Source organism: Danio aesculapii, chromosome 4 (genome assembly GCF_903798145.1).
Source record: "Danio aesculapii chromosome 4, fDanAes4.1, whole genome shotgun sequence".
Classification (NCBI taxonomy): domain Eukaryota; kingdom Metazoa; phylum Chordata; class Actinopteri; order Cypriniformes; family Danionidae; genus Danio; species Danio aesculapii.
The window spans coordinates 14,063,921-14,076,153 of record NC_079438.1 but is presented as its reverse complement, the minus strand read 5'-3'; the positions used below and the strand labels follow the sequence as shown (position 1 = coordinate 14,076,153).

Sequence of the window (12,233 nt, the reverse complement as noted above, 5' to 3'; positions counted from 1 at the left end):
GTCACAGTTTTCTTTCCCACCTGGGAGAAAGATAGCGTTTTGGTCAAATGGAAGCAGGTGGACTTAAGGGTGAAGCGGCTAGGCTTTTTGGGTGACTTTCATTCAACTGACCCTGTGCCCAAAACAGAACAACAACATTGCGTTGCCGAAACCCAGGATCGAACAAGGGAGCTTTAGATCTTCAGTCTAATGCTCTCCCAACTGAGCTGTTTTGGCTGCCATGACACAGCTTTCCTGCAGCAGGGATGTCTGTGAGACCAAGCTGAGCCCTTAAGTGCATCTGAGGCATAAGAGAGTAAAAATTTGGCCAGTACGGGTATCGAACCCGCGACCTTGGCGTTATTAGCACCACGCTCTAACCAACTGAGCTAACCGGCCGTTTTCTTACCAGTGTGCTGGAAAACCCAGAGTTAGTGTCATTCTTTGGCCTTCAAGGGAACAGGATGCTATTTTAACTTTTTTTGTGCGGTGCTGGCAAAATAAAAACAAGTCCCACCGAGATTTGAACTCAGATAACTGGATTCAGAGTCCAGAGTGCTAACCATTACACCATGGAACCTTAAGATGATATAGAGCTGCTGCCCGACATGAAGATGATGAATTTAAAAAATGGCCTTGCAGGAAAATAGCGGAAGGTCCATCCAAGGCAAGGCCAATGTGCATTGATTTCTGAGTAACTCGTCATTCGGCATGCAGGGCTCCTCACACATTTACTGGAGCATTAAGGTAGGGCCTTCAAAAGAAAAGCACGCCATTCTAGGCAATTTAACGACTAAATGGCAGGCAGGGCAAAGAAGCCACCACAGAACAGATGTGATCTTATTTTTTCTTTTTTGACCACGTCTAAAATGTTCAATTTGGCTTGAGACAAGGGGAATTAGCTCAAATGGTAGAGCGCTCGCTTAGCATGTGAGAGGTAGCGGGATCGATGCCCGCATTCTCCACTTGTGTTTTCATGCCTTTCACAGTGGCTTTTATTGCAAAGCTGGTTGCACCTGGAGGGTTTAGAGCGAATTTCCTTACGTCAGCTTTGCTGGTTCTGTGTAGTACTAATCATTGCAATCCTTCAGAAGCCCTATCAAGTCACAGTTTTCTTTTATTCAATGGCGCGTCCGCAGTGGGAAATCAAAGCACTAAATATATAGCAGAGTGCTGTCGATTAGCCCATAGGAATCATCACCAGAAGCGATGTGACCACCTGGGAGAAAGATAGAGTTTTGGTCAAATGGAAGCAGGTGGACTTGAGGGTGAAGCAGCTGGACTTGAGGGTCCTAGAAAACCCATAGTAGCTGTTATTCTCTGGCCTTCAAGGGAATAGATTGCTATTTTAGCTTTTTTGTGCGGTGCTGGCAAAAAAAAAACAGGTCCCATCTAGATTTGAATTTAGATCGCTGGATGCAGAGTGCTATCCATTACATTATGGAACCTCAAGATGGTGTAGAGCTGCTGCCCGAGATGAAGATGATGAATTTAAAAAATGGCCTTGCAGGAAAATAGCGGAAGGTCCATCCAAGGCAAGGCCAATGTGCATTGATTTCTGAGTAACTCGTCATTCGGCATGCAGGGCTCCTCACACATTTACTGGAGCATTACTAGGTAGGGCCTTCAAAAGAAAAGCACGCCATTCTAGGCAATTTAACGACTAAATGGCAGGCAGGGCAAAGAAGCCACCACAGAACAGATGTGATCTTATTTTTTCTTTTTTGACCACGTCTAAAATGTTCAATTTGGCTTGAGAAAAGGGGAATTAGCTCAAATGGTAGAGCGCTCGCTTAGCATGTGAGAGGTAGCGGGATCGATGCCCGCATTCTCCACTTGTGTTTTCATGCCTTTCACAGTGGCTTTTATTGCAAAGCTGGTTGCACCTGGAGGGTTTAGAGCGAATTTCCTTACGTCAGCTTTGCTGGTTCTGTGTAGTACTCATCATTGCAATCCTTCAGAAGCCCTATCAAGTCACAGTTTTCTTTTATTCAATGGCGCGTCCGCAGTGGGAAATCAAAGCACTAAATATATAGCAGAGTGCTGTCGATTAGCCCATAGGAATCATCACCAGAAGCGATGTGACCACCTGGGAGAAAGATAGAGTTTTGGTCAAATGGAAGCAGGTGGACTTGAGGGTGAAGCAGCTGGACTTGAGGGTCCTAGAAAACCCATAGTAGCTGTTATTCTCTGGCCTTCAAGGGAATAGATTGCTATTTTAGCTTTTTTGTGCGGTGCTGGCAAAAAAAAAACAGGTCCCATCTAGATTTGAATTTAGATCGCTGGATGCAGAGTGCTATCCATTACATTATGGAACCTCAAGATGGTGTAGAGCTGCTGCCCGAGATGAAGATGATGAATTAAAAAACTGGCCTTGCAGGAAAGTAGCGGAAGGTCCATCCAAGGCAAGGCCAATGTGCATTGATTTCTGAGTAACTCGTCATTCGGCATGCAGGGCTCCTCACACATTTACTGGAGCATTACTAGGTAGGGCCTTCAAAAGAAAAGCACGCCATTCTAGGCAATTTCACGACTAAATGGCAGGCAGGGCAAAGAAGCCACCACAGAACAGATGTGATATTATTTTTTCTTTTTCGACCACGTCTAAAATGTTCAATTTTGACTGTGAAAAGAGGAATTAGCTTAAATGGTAGAACGGTCGCTTAGCATGCATGAGAGAGGTAGCTGGATCGATGCCCGCATTATCCACTACTGTTTTCATGCCTTTCACACTGGCTTTTATTGCAAAGCTGGTTGCACCTGGAGGGTTTAGAGCGAATTTCCTTACGTCAGCTTTGCCGGTTCTGTATAGTACTAATCATTGCAATCCTTCAGAAGCCCTATCAAGTCACAGTTTTCTTTCCCACCTGGGAGAAAGATAGCGTTTTGGTCAAATGGAAGCAGGTGGACTTAAGGGTGAAGCGGCTAGGCTTTTTGGGTGACTTTCATTCAACTGACCCTGTGCCCAAAACAGAACAACAACATTGCGTTGCCGAAACCCAGGATCGAACCAGGGAGCTTTAGATCTTCAGTCTAATGCTCTCCCAACTGAGCTGTTTTGGCTGCCATGACACAGCTTTCCTGCAGCAGGGATGTCTGTGAGACCAAGCTGAGCCCTTAAGTGCATCTGAGGCATAAGAGAGTAAAAATTTGGCCAGTACGGGTATCGAACCCGCGACCTTGGCGTTATTAGCACCACGCTCTAACCAACTGAGCTAACCGGCCGTTTTCTTACCAGTGTGCTGGAAAACCCAGAGTTAGTGTCATTCTTTGGCCTTCAAGGGAACAGGATGCTATTTTAACTTTTTTTGTGCGGTGCTGGCAAAATAAAAACAAGTCCCACCGAGATTTGAACTCAGATAACTGGATTCAGAGTCCAGAGTGCTAACCATTACACCATGGAACCTTAAGATGATATAGAGCTGCTGCCCGACATGAAGATGATGAATTTAAAAAATGGCCTTGCAGGAAAATAGCGGAAGGTCCATCCAAGGCAAGGCCAATGTGCATTGATTTCTGAGTAACTCGTCATTCGGCATGCAGGGCTCCTCACACATTTACTGGAGCATTAAGGTAGGGCCTTCAAAAGAAAAGCACGCCATTCTAGGCAATTTAACGACTAAATGGCAGGCAGGGCAAAGAAGCCACCACAGAACAGATGTGATCTTATTTTTTCTTTTTTGACCACGTCTAAAATGTTCAATTTGGCTTGAGAAAAGGGGAATTAGCTCAAATGGTAGAGCGCTCGCTTAGCATGTGAGAGGTAGCGGGATCGATGCCCGCATTCTCCACTTGTGTTTTCATGCCTTTCACAGTGGCTTTTATTGCAAAGCTGGTTGCACCTGGAGGGTTTAGAGCGAATTTCCTTACGTCAGCTTTGCTGGTTCTGTGTAGTACTAATCATTGCAATCCTTCAGAAGCCCTATCAAGTCACAGTTTTCTTTTATTCAATGGCGCGTCCGCAGTGGGAAATCAAAGCACTAAATATATAGCAGAGTGCTGTCGATTAGCCCATAGGAATCATCACCAGAAGCGATGTGACCACCTGGGAGAAAGATAGAGTTTTGGTCAAATGGAAGCAGGTGGACTTGAGGGTGAAGCAGCTGGACTTGAGGGTCCTAGAAAACCCATAGTAGCTGTTATTCTCTGGCCTTCAAGGGAATAGATTGCTATTTTAGCTTTTTTGTGCGGTGCTGGCAAAAAAAAAACAGGTCCCATCTAGATTTGAATTTAGATCGCTGGATGCAGAGTGCTATCCATTACATTATGGAACCTCAAGATGGTGTAGAGCTGCTGCCCGAGATGAAGATGATGAATTAAAAAACTGGCCTTGCAGGAAAGTAGCGGAAGGTCCATCCAAGGCAAGGCCAATGTGCATTGATTTCTGAGTAACTCGTCATTCGGCATGCAGGGCTCCTCACACATTTACTGGAGCATTACTAGGTAGGGCCTTCAAAAGAAAAGCACGCCATTCTAGGCAATTTAACGACTAAATGGCAGGCAGGGCAAAGAAGCCACCACAGAACAGATGTGATCTTATTTTTTCTTTTTTGACCACGTCTAAAATGTTCAATTTGGCTTGAGAAAAGGGGAATTAGCTCAAATGGTAGAGCGCTCGCTTAGCATGTGAGAGGTAGCAGGATCGATGCCCGCATTCTCCACTTGTGTTTTCATGCCTTTCACAGTGGCTTTTATTGCAAAGCTGGTTGCACCTGGAGGGTTTAGAGCGAATTTCCTTACGTCAGCTTTGCCGGTTCTGTGTAGTACTAATCATTGCAATCCTTCAGAAGCCCTATCAAGTCACAGTTTTCTTTTATTCAATGGCGCGTCCGCAGTGGGAAATCAAAGCACTAAATATATAGCAGAGTGCTGTCGATTAGCCCATAGGAATCATCACTAGAAGCGATGTGACCACCTGGGAGAAAGATAGAGTTTTGGTCAAATGGAAGCAGGTGGACTTGAGGGTGAAGCAGCTGGACTTGAGGGTCCTAGAAAACCCATAGTAACTGTTATTCTCTGGCCTTCAAGGGAATAGAACGCTATTTTAGCTTTTTTGTGCGGTGCTGGCAAAAAAAAAACAGGTCCCATCTAGATTTGAATTTAGATCGCTGGATGCAGAGTGCTATCCATTACATTATGGAACCTCAAGATGGTGTAGAGCTGCTGCCCGAGATGAAGATGATGAATTAAAAAACTGGCCTTGCAGGAAAGTAGCAGAAGGTCCATCCAAGGCAAGGCCAATGTGCATTGATTTCTGAGTAACTCGTCATTCGGCATGCAGGGCTCCTCACACATTTACTGGAGCATTACTAGGTAGGGCCTTCAAAAGAAAAGCACGCTATTCTAGGCAATTTGACGACTAAATGGCAGGCAGGGCAAAGAAGCCACCACAGAACAGATGTGATCTTATTTTTTCTTTTTCGACCACGTCTAAAATGTTCAATTTTGACTGTGAAAGAGGAATTAGCTTAAATGGTAGAACGGTCGCTTAGCATGCATGAGAGAGGTAGCTGGATCGATGCCCGCATTATCCACTTCTGTTTTCATGCCTTTCACACTGGCTTTTATTGCAAAGCTGGTTGCACCTGGAGGGTTTAGAGCGAATTTCCTTACGTCAGCTTTGCCGGTTCTGTATAGTACTAATCATTGCAATCCTTCAGAAGCCCTATCAAGTCACAGTTTTCTTTTATTCAATGGCGCGTCCGCAGTGGGAAATCAAAGCACTAAATATATAGCAGAGTGCTGTCGATTAGGCCATAGGAATCATCACCAGAAGCGATGTGACCACCTGGGAGAAAGATAGCGTTTTGGTCAAATGGAAGCAGGTGCACTTAAGGGTGAAGCGGCTAGGCTTTTTGGGTGACTTTCATTCAACTGACCCTGTGCCCAAAACAGAACAACATTGCTTTGCCGAAACCCGGGATCGAACCAATGACCTTTAGATCTTCAGTCTAACGCTCTCCCAACTAAGCGAAGAGGTAAATTAAGTAATAACAGATTTAAAAAATTTTGTTAGTTAAAATAAGTGAAAAAACATTTCAAATTAATCAGAACTTCACATTTACACACTTACATTCCCTTTGTTGTTGTTTTATCATTTTTTACATTTCCCTCTATTTTTTTCCTCAACCAGCCCTTGACCTGTCCTTGGCCAAGTGGTTAAGGTGATGGATTAGAAATCCATTGGGGTCTCCTTGAGCAGGTTTGAGTCCTGCTGTCCATGTCCTGTTCCTTTTTAAAAATGCAACTGTCATCAATTGTTTGCAATTCCAGTGTTTCTTGGGAAAAGCGTTGTGCTGGTAGGAGGAGAAAAACAAGTGTGTGTGTGTATTTGTACAATATGTGTGTGAGAGCATGTATATGTGTGTAAGAGAGAGAGAGAGAGCATGTGTGAGAGAGAGCATGTACAAGAGTGTGTGTGTGAGTGAGAGTGTGTACAGGTGTGTGTAATTGTGTATAAGACTGTGTGTGAGAGAGAGAGCATGCACTTGTGTGTGTCTGAGAGCGAGAGCACATGTACATGTGTACTTGTGTGTGTGTGAGTGAGAGCATGTACAAGTGTGTGTGAGTGTATAAGAGAGTGAGCATGAACTGTATGTGTGTGTGAGAGAAAGAGCATGTTTGTCTGAGAGAGAGAGAGAGAGAGAGAGAGAGCGTGTACATGTGCTTGTGAAAGATTTTCAAAAACACATTTAATTGTGGATTGCATATAGAGGAGACAATTGAAACAAATTACACACCAAACTGTTATTTTAAAAAGAAAACAAATCGTATCATTCATTATGATGTAAACAGAAATAACTACCATAAAATTAAAGCTGGACCTCGTTTATCTTGTCATATTTATTCTTCTTGTCCTTCTTCTTCTTGTTCTTTCTATTCCTTGCTTTAGTTTTTCTTCTCTGAGTTTCTTCTGAACTGGAACAGGAAGAGGTGTCATCACAGGATTCGTCTGTCACTGATGACTCTACATCCGTTGATGCGTTCTCATCACTAAATAGGTCAACAGCACTGGATTCTTCACGTCCAACTGATGTACCAGGAATCAGATCATCTGAATGTAAAATCAATACAAATGATTGAAAAAGTTTTTTTGCAATATACTATTTGAAACAGTGCACAACCAGTCTAATCTATACAAACTAATATACACAGTGTCTGTATTAACTTATACATTATACAAAACAATATGTTCAGCTCTTACTTTGCTGCTGCATTGAAAGCTCCACTACTTGCTGGCGAAGTTCACTGTTCAAGGCTTCCAGCTCATTAACTTTATTTTGTAACACTTCTGCCTTGTTCTGCCACATCAGTATTTCTTGCTTTATTGGTTTCCTTGTATTCACTGGAAGTAAAACAGGGTGACAGTTATATTTCATCTTTTGTATACAGTGTTAACATTTATATAATTATACTGGATAAGGTTAGCAGTTTAAAGAGGTAACAGATAGGCTTACCTTCACCCTTCACGCTTCCTAGGTTGTGTTTTTTACAGGTGTTGTACTGAGACATCTAGAAATATAAAAAATCATTTTAGAAGGTGGCAAAACATTTAAGGCCATTGGGCAGTTAGTTAAACAGTGTTGTGCTGAAATGTCCTGAAAATTTGTCAGACCAAGCAGTTATTTACTTTTTGGTTTTATATTTAAGAAAACCCTGCTGAAAAATCCAGCTTAAACCAGCCTAGGCTGGTTGGCTGGTTTTAGCTGGTCGACCAGCCTGGTTTTAGAGGGGTTTTGGCCATTTCCAGGCTGGTTTCCAGCCCTTTCCAGCCTGGTCCTAGCTGGTCAGGCTGGAAAATGACTAGCTAAATCCGGCTCAAACCACCTTGAGCAGCCTGGTTTAAGCTGGACATAGCTGGTTTTGGCTGTGCTCCCAGCCTGGCTAGGCTGGTCAAGCTGGTCATCTTCTAGACTGACTAGCTAAGACCAGGCTGGAAATGGCTGGAAACTAGCCTGGAAATGGCCAAAACTCCTCTAAAACCAGGCTGGTCGACCAGCTAAAACCAGCCAACCAGCCTAGGCTGGTTTAAGCTGTTTTTTTCAGTAGGGAAGTTTTAAGGGAACTGGATAAAATTATCAATAATAACATTTTAATATAATGTAATCATTTTTATTTTAAATAATAATTATATATATATATATATATATATATATATATATATATATATATATATATATATATATATATATATATATATATCCACACACACACACACACACAGTCTAAAAATGATTATTAAGCATGTAATATACACCCAATCTAAAGATATATTATTAAATCATGCAAAACTACTTGAAGTTTCTTCAAAATCATAAAATGTGTGAGCACGCATTCAAAGCGAGCGCCTTCGATCTCCTTCGTGGTCGAGAAAGAGTAGTATAAGTTACTGTAGCATGTAACTGCTTCATTTAAAAGGGTTTGAAAAAAACAGACTCAAGTCAAGGAGTCGATTCCTGTCCTGGAGTCGATTCCGAGACTAGGTTCATTGAGAGTCGAGGAATCGACTCTCATTCTCTACAGACTGATTTAGAAATCCAGTTGTTTTGCCATTGTACTCATGTACACAATATTAAATCTCATTACATTTTTACAGTCCATAAATCATGTTTTTTGAACCCAAGAAACAACATAAAAACATTACATTTAAAAATGACTAAAAATTGAATTTTTTTTTTTACAAATAAACTCTTCAAATTCTATTTAGATTACTTGTTTCCAAAAAACATCCCTGAATAAAAGTACAGCACAAGTGCAGCACAGTATTGCCACAGCACTGGGATATTAGATTATATATCAGCACAATGCACAAGTGTAGTAAAGTTGTACGTTAATATACTTAAAATTGTACTGTTGTTGAACTTATTGTAATTTTATTTGAATTTTTTAATTCATTATTTAGCAGTTGCACATTTTACTTCAGTTATCCTCCTTTAAACTGTTGATATACTGTAGTTTTGCTTCCGTTTACTGAAGTTATTTTTGTAAGGGTTTGTTTAGGCTATATTGTGTTGTAAGTATGAAATGTAAAAGTAACACACCGCTCTCCTAGAGGTGCACCCGTGGTAACATATATAGCACGCTTCAAAGGGAAGCTCCACAAATATAACTACACTCCAACAAAGACTAAATATTTTTTCTTTTGAAAGACGAGACTAGCGTGAATAGAATGATTTCAACAAAGAAACTCACCTCTTAAGCAAGAATCCAGGCAATCCAATCTGTAAAAACATTAGTCCACAACTTATTCATACATTGATAAACATCCATGGAATGCACTGCTATTATCCAAACTAATCCTTGCAGTATGTTCAATGGAGTAGCGTCTCCAGTCATAATACTAAAGATTTTGGTCAACAAAATGGCCGCCGGTCTCTTGCATTTTCGATTGACACTCCTTTGAGCCAATAGCTGAAAGGGGAAGCGTCACCATCCAATTAGCTCTAAAAAACTTGAGATGGTCCCGCCCTCTCTCTTATGAATGGGCTCTGTGGCAAAGACTTTGTGAATGAATTGGCCAGATATGCTTGTGATTTTATGTTAAGATTCTAAACGTAATGTTATTCATGGATTAAAGGGGTGGTCCACTACGATATCATATTTTAAACTTTAGTTGATGTGTAATGTAGCTGTGTGAACATAAACAGCATCTCTGACTGTAAAATGCTCAAAGTTCAACGCAAAGGGAGACTTTGGTTTTTACAGAGTTAGCTTAGCAAAGCCTACAAAAAAAATACTTCCGGGCCAGTGAGATCACAAACATACTTTTACAGCGCACACAATGCGCAGCTAAGGGGCGTATCCAGAGGCACTGTAATGTTACAGCAGAGAAAGCTGAAAGGCCGTTTAAACGCTGCTATTTCCACAGAGCTTCTTCTGTTTCTGTATTTGAGTTTCCAAATGACACGACACAAAGACAGAAAGTGCTTACATTTCAATATTAATTATGTTCCAGAGAATTATAAAATACATAGCAAGCATGATTTGACAAAACACAGCTTCCAGAATCTCTCCCAGTTCAGTGCTAGATTCAGTTAAAATCTCCTCAAAGGAGTAGCTCCAACAAGCAGAAGCTGTAGCCTGAGAGTTTTTATTTGTTAAAATGTTTCATGACATGTACAGTGTCTAGCCTTAACGGTATTGTAGCAAAGTTGTAAACAATAGGAAATGCTGTTTGGCACCGCTCCATTATCATTGTTTTAAATATTCTAATAGTTCTTTTTTAACATATTCTACACATGTTAAATCATTCAAATGATTAGGGTTAAATCGCCAAAATGTCTTTTTGGGTTTATTGTCCAGGTCAGGTACACTGTTAAATATACCCCTGCATGATCTGAGATGTCTCTTGTTCCTATTTTACAGTCTTTAATTTTCATGTTGATCTGACCCAAACATAAAAAAATATCAATTCTAGAATGAGACATGTGGGTGGAAGTATATTCTTTTTTAGAGGTTATATGTCTCTCCATACATCTATTAAGCATAATTCTTTCATCATAATCTTATTTGTCTAGTTTCTTTACTAATTTACTTATTAGAAGATGAGTCCAATTTAGAATGAAGTTGTACATTCCAGTCTCCCCCATAGATCAACGTACCTGATGCCTCCTTGGCTATAATGGTAAATATTTTTTTTTGAGAAATGCTTTGTCTTTTTCAGGTGGTTTATATATATTAAAGTACCTTCGATTTGGTCGATAGTTCCTTTTATTAGGTTATATCGTTCTTCTCTATCAGTAATCTTAGAAATTATTTGAAAGTTGGTTTTATTTGAGATTAATGTCATTACTTTTCGTTTACGACCAATATTATATGAGGAAAAGAAAACCTTAAATCCCATTTTTCCAGAATCCCATTTTCTGTTGCTTTTCTCTTTTCATTTTAGCCACGAGTTTTCTTCTTTTAATCGGATTTAGTAACCCATTAATATTCAAAGTAATTACTCTATATTCCTGTTTTTGCATATACTATAATCAGATGTTATTGCGAAGATCACGGTGACCAGAACAAGAAAAACACAAACATAAATATCTTGAACCACATAAAAAAACATTACGAAAAAGGTCTCCAAACCTTGAAGTCTTAAAATAACTTCTTAATGTGAGGGGAAAGCCTTCCTTCTCTAAAGGGCCCCTTCCTTGCTGTGCCTATTGCACAAAAAATGTTAACGAATATATTCAGCGCCCATATCTGGCAATATTATATTGTTGTATTTCTGGCTAGGTTTTCAAGTTAAATATTTCTACTAATTATAGAAAGGGATTTTAGTTGTATAAATTAGAATTCCTTCATGTCTTCCTACCAGTATGTTACTCAATGACTTGAGTCTTGGTGTGCTCTAATCGTTCATCTTGTGTTGTTGGTCAGTTCGGTTAAATACCATTCTTCCTTCAAACGATTTAAATGTCCATCATTGGTGGATTAAGTCAAGAAGTTTTACCAGTCTCTCAGAGTTCTTTGTTAGGAACGGTCAGGTTTTACCCTTCTTTCAAATGGAGCCAGTGTTGTCCCTTTGACATTCACATAGTTTTTTCCAGATCTTCACTTGATGTTTTTACTTACTTTTCTTCCATGTCACTTCCTTTTGCCGAGGTCTTTGTTTCACTTTCCCAGAGATCCCTATAATAGTTCCTTCTTCGCTGTTTATCTGTCCTTTTTCCTTCAGATCTCTTGATGCCTCCGTTCATTGAATTGTACACGACCGGCCCGTTTTCCAGAAAGATTCTACGTTTCGCTGGCGATGGTGTTTGGAACTTAATCCCCTTTTCTTTCAGAATTTTTCTTATAAGGAGCAAAAGCCTGTCTTTTCTGTTGGATCTCAGGTGGGATAGTCTTGGTCAAAAAAAATCCTTTTTTCGTTCCAGTGTATTACTTTCTTTCTCCATGCGGAGGACCAGTTTCTTCGTTTTGTATTCCAGGAAGAATACCACCACTGATCTAGGGTGGTGTCAGCGGGTGGTTTTGGTCCGAGTGCCCGGTAACACCTTTGGCTTTTAAGGTCCAATTTGTCGAGTGACAGCTCCATTTTGATAATCTTTCCACCAAGTCTTTTTATTATTATTAGGATATTATTCCCTTTGCTTCCTTCCGGGATTCCAAAAATCCGAATATTATTTCTACGTGATTCTAAATTTAACAGTTTCTCTTGTAAATTTTCTTGAATTTGGATGGTTTGATCGAGCATTTCTTTCATCTCAGCAATGTTCTCCTCCAATTCTCCAACACGCTTCTCCACTTCGTTGACCTGCCGT

At 40.5% G+C, this 12,233-nt stretch overlaps 1 protein-coding gene and 4 non-coding genes across 5 annotated transcripts in view; all 5 read right to left on the bottom strand.

Annotated features, from left to right (window-relative positions):
- The window catches only part of LOC130222048 (gastrula zinc finger protein XlCGF8.2DB-like), a 74,413-nt gene that overhangs the window by 46,702 nt on the left and 15,478 nt on the right, over positions 1-12,233 (bottom strand). The window lies entirely within an intron of this gene.
- On the bottom strand, positions 305-378 carry trnai-aau (transfer RNA isoleucine (anticodon AAU)). The gene has a single exon. It is a non-coding gene; the product is annotated as a tRNA-Ile (tRNA).
- Positions 488-559, bottom strand: trnaq-cug (transfer RNA glutamine (anticodon CUG)). The gene has a single exon. It is a non-coding gene; the product is annotated as a tRNA-Gln (tRNA).
- trnai-aau (transfer RNA isoleucine (anticodon AAU)) lies at positions 3,131-3,204 on the bottom strand. Its single transcript has one exon. It is a non-coding gene; the product is annotated as a tRNA-Ile (tRNA).
- trnaq-cug (transfer RNA glutamine (anticodon CUG)) lies at positions 3,314-3,385 on the bottom strand. The gene has a single exon. It is a non-coding gene; the product is annotated as a tRNA-Gln (tRNA).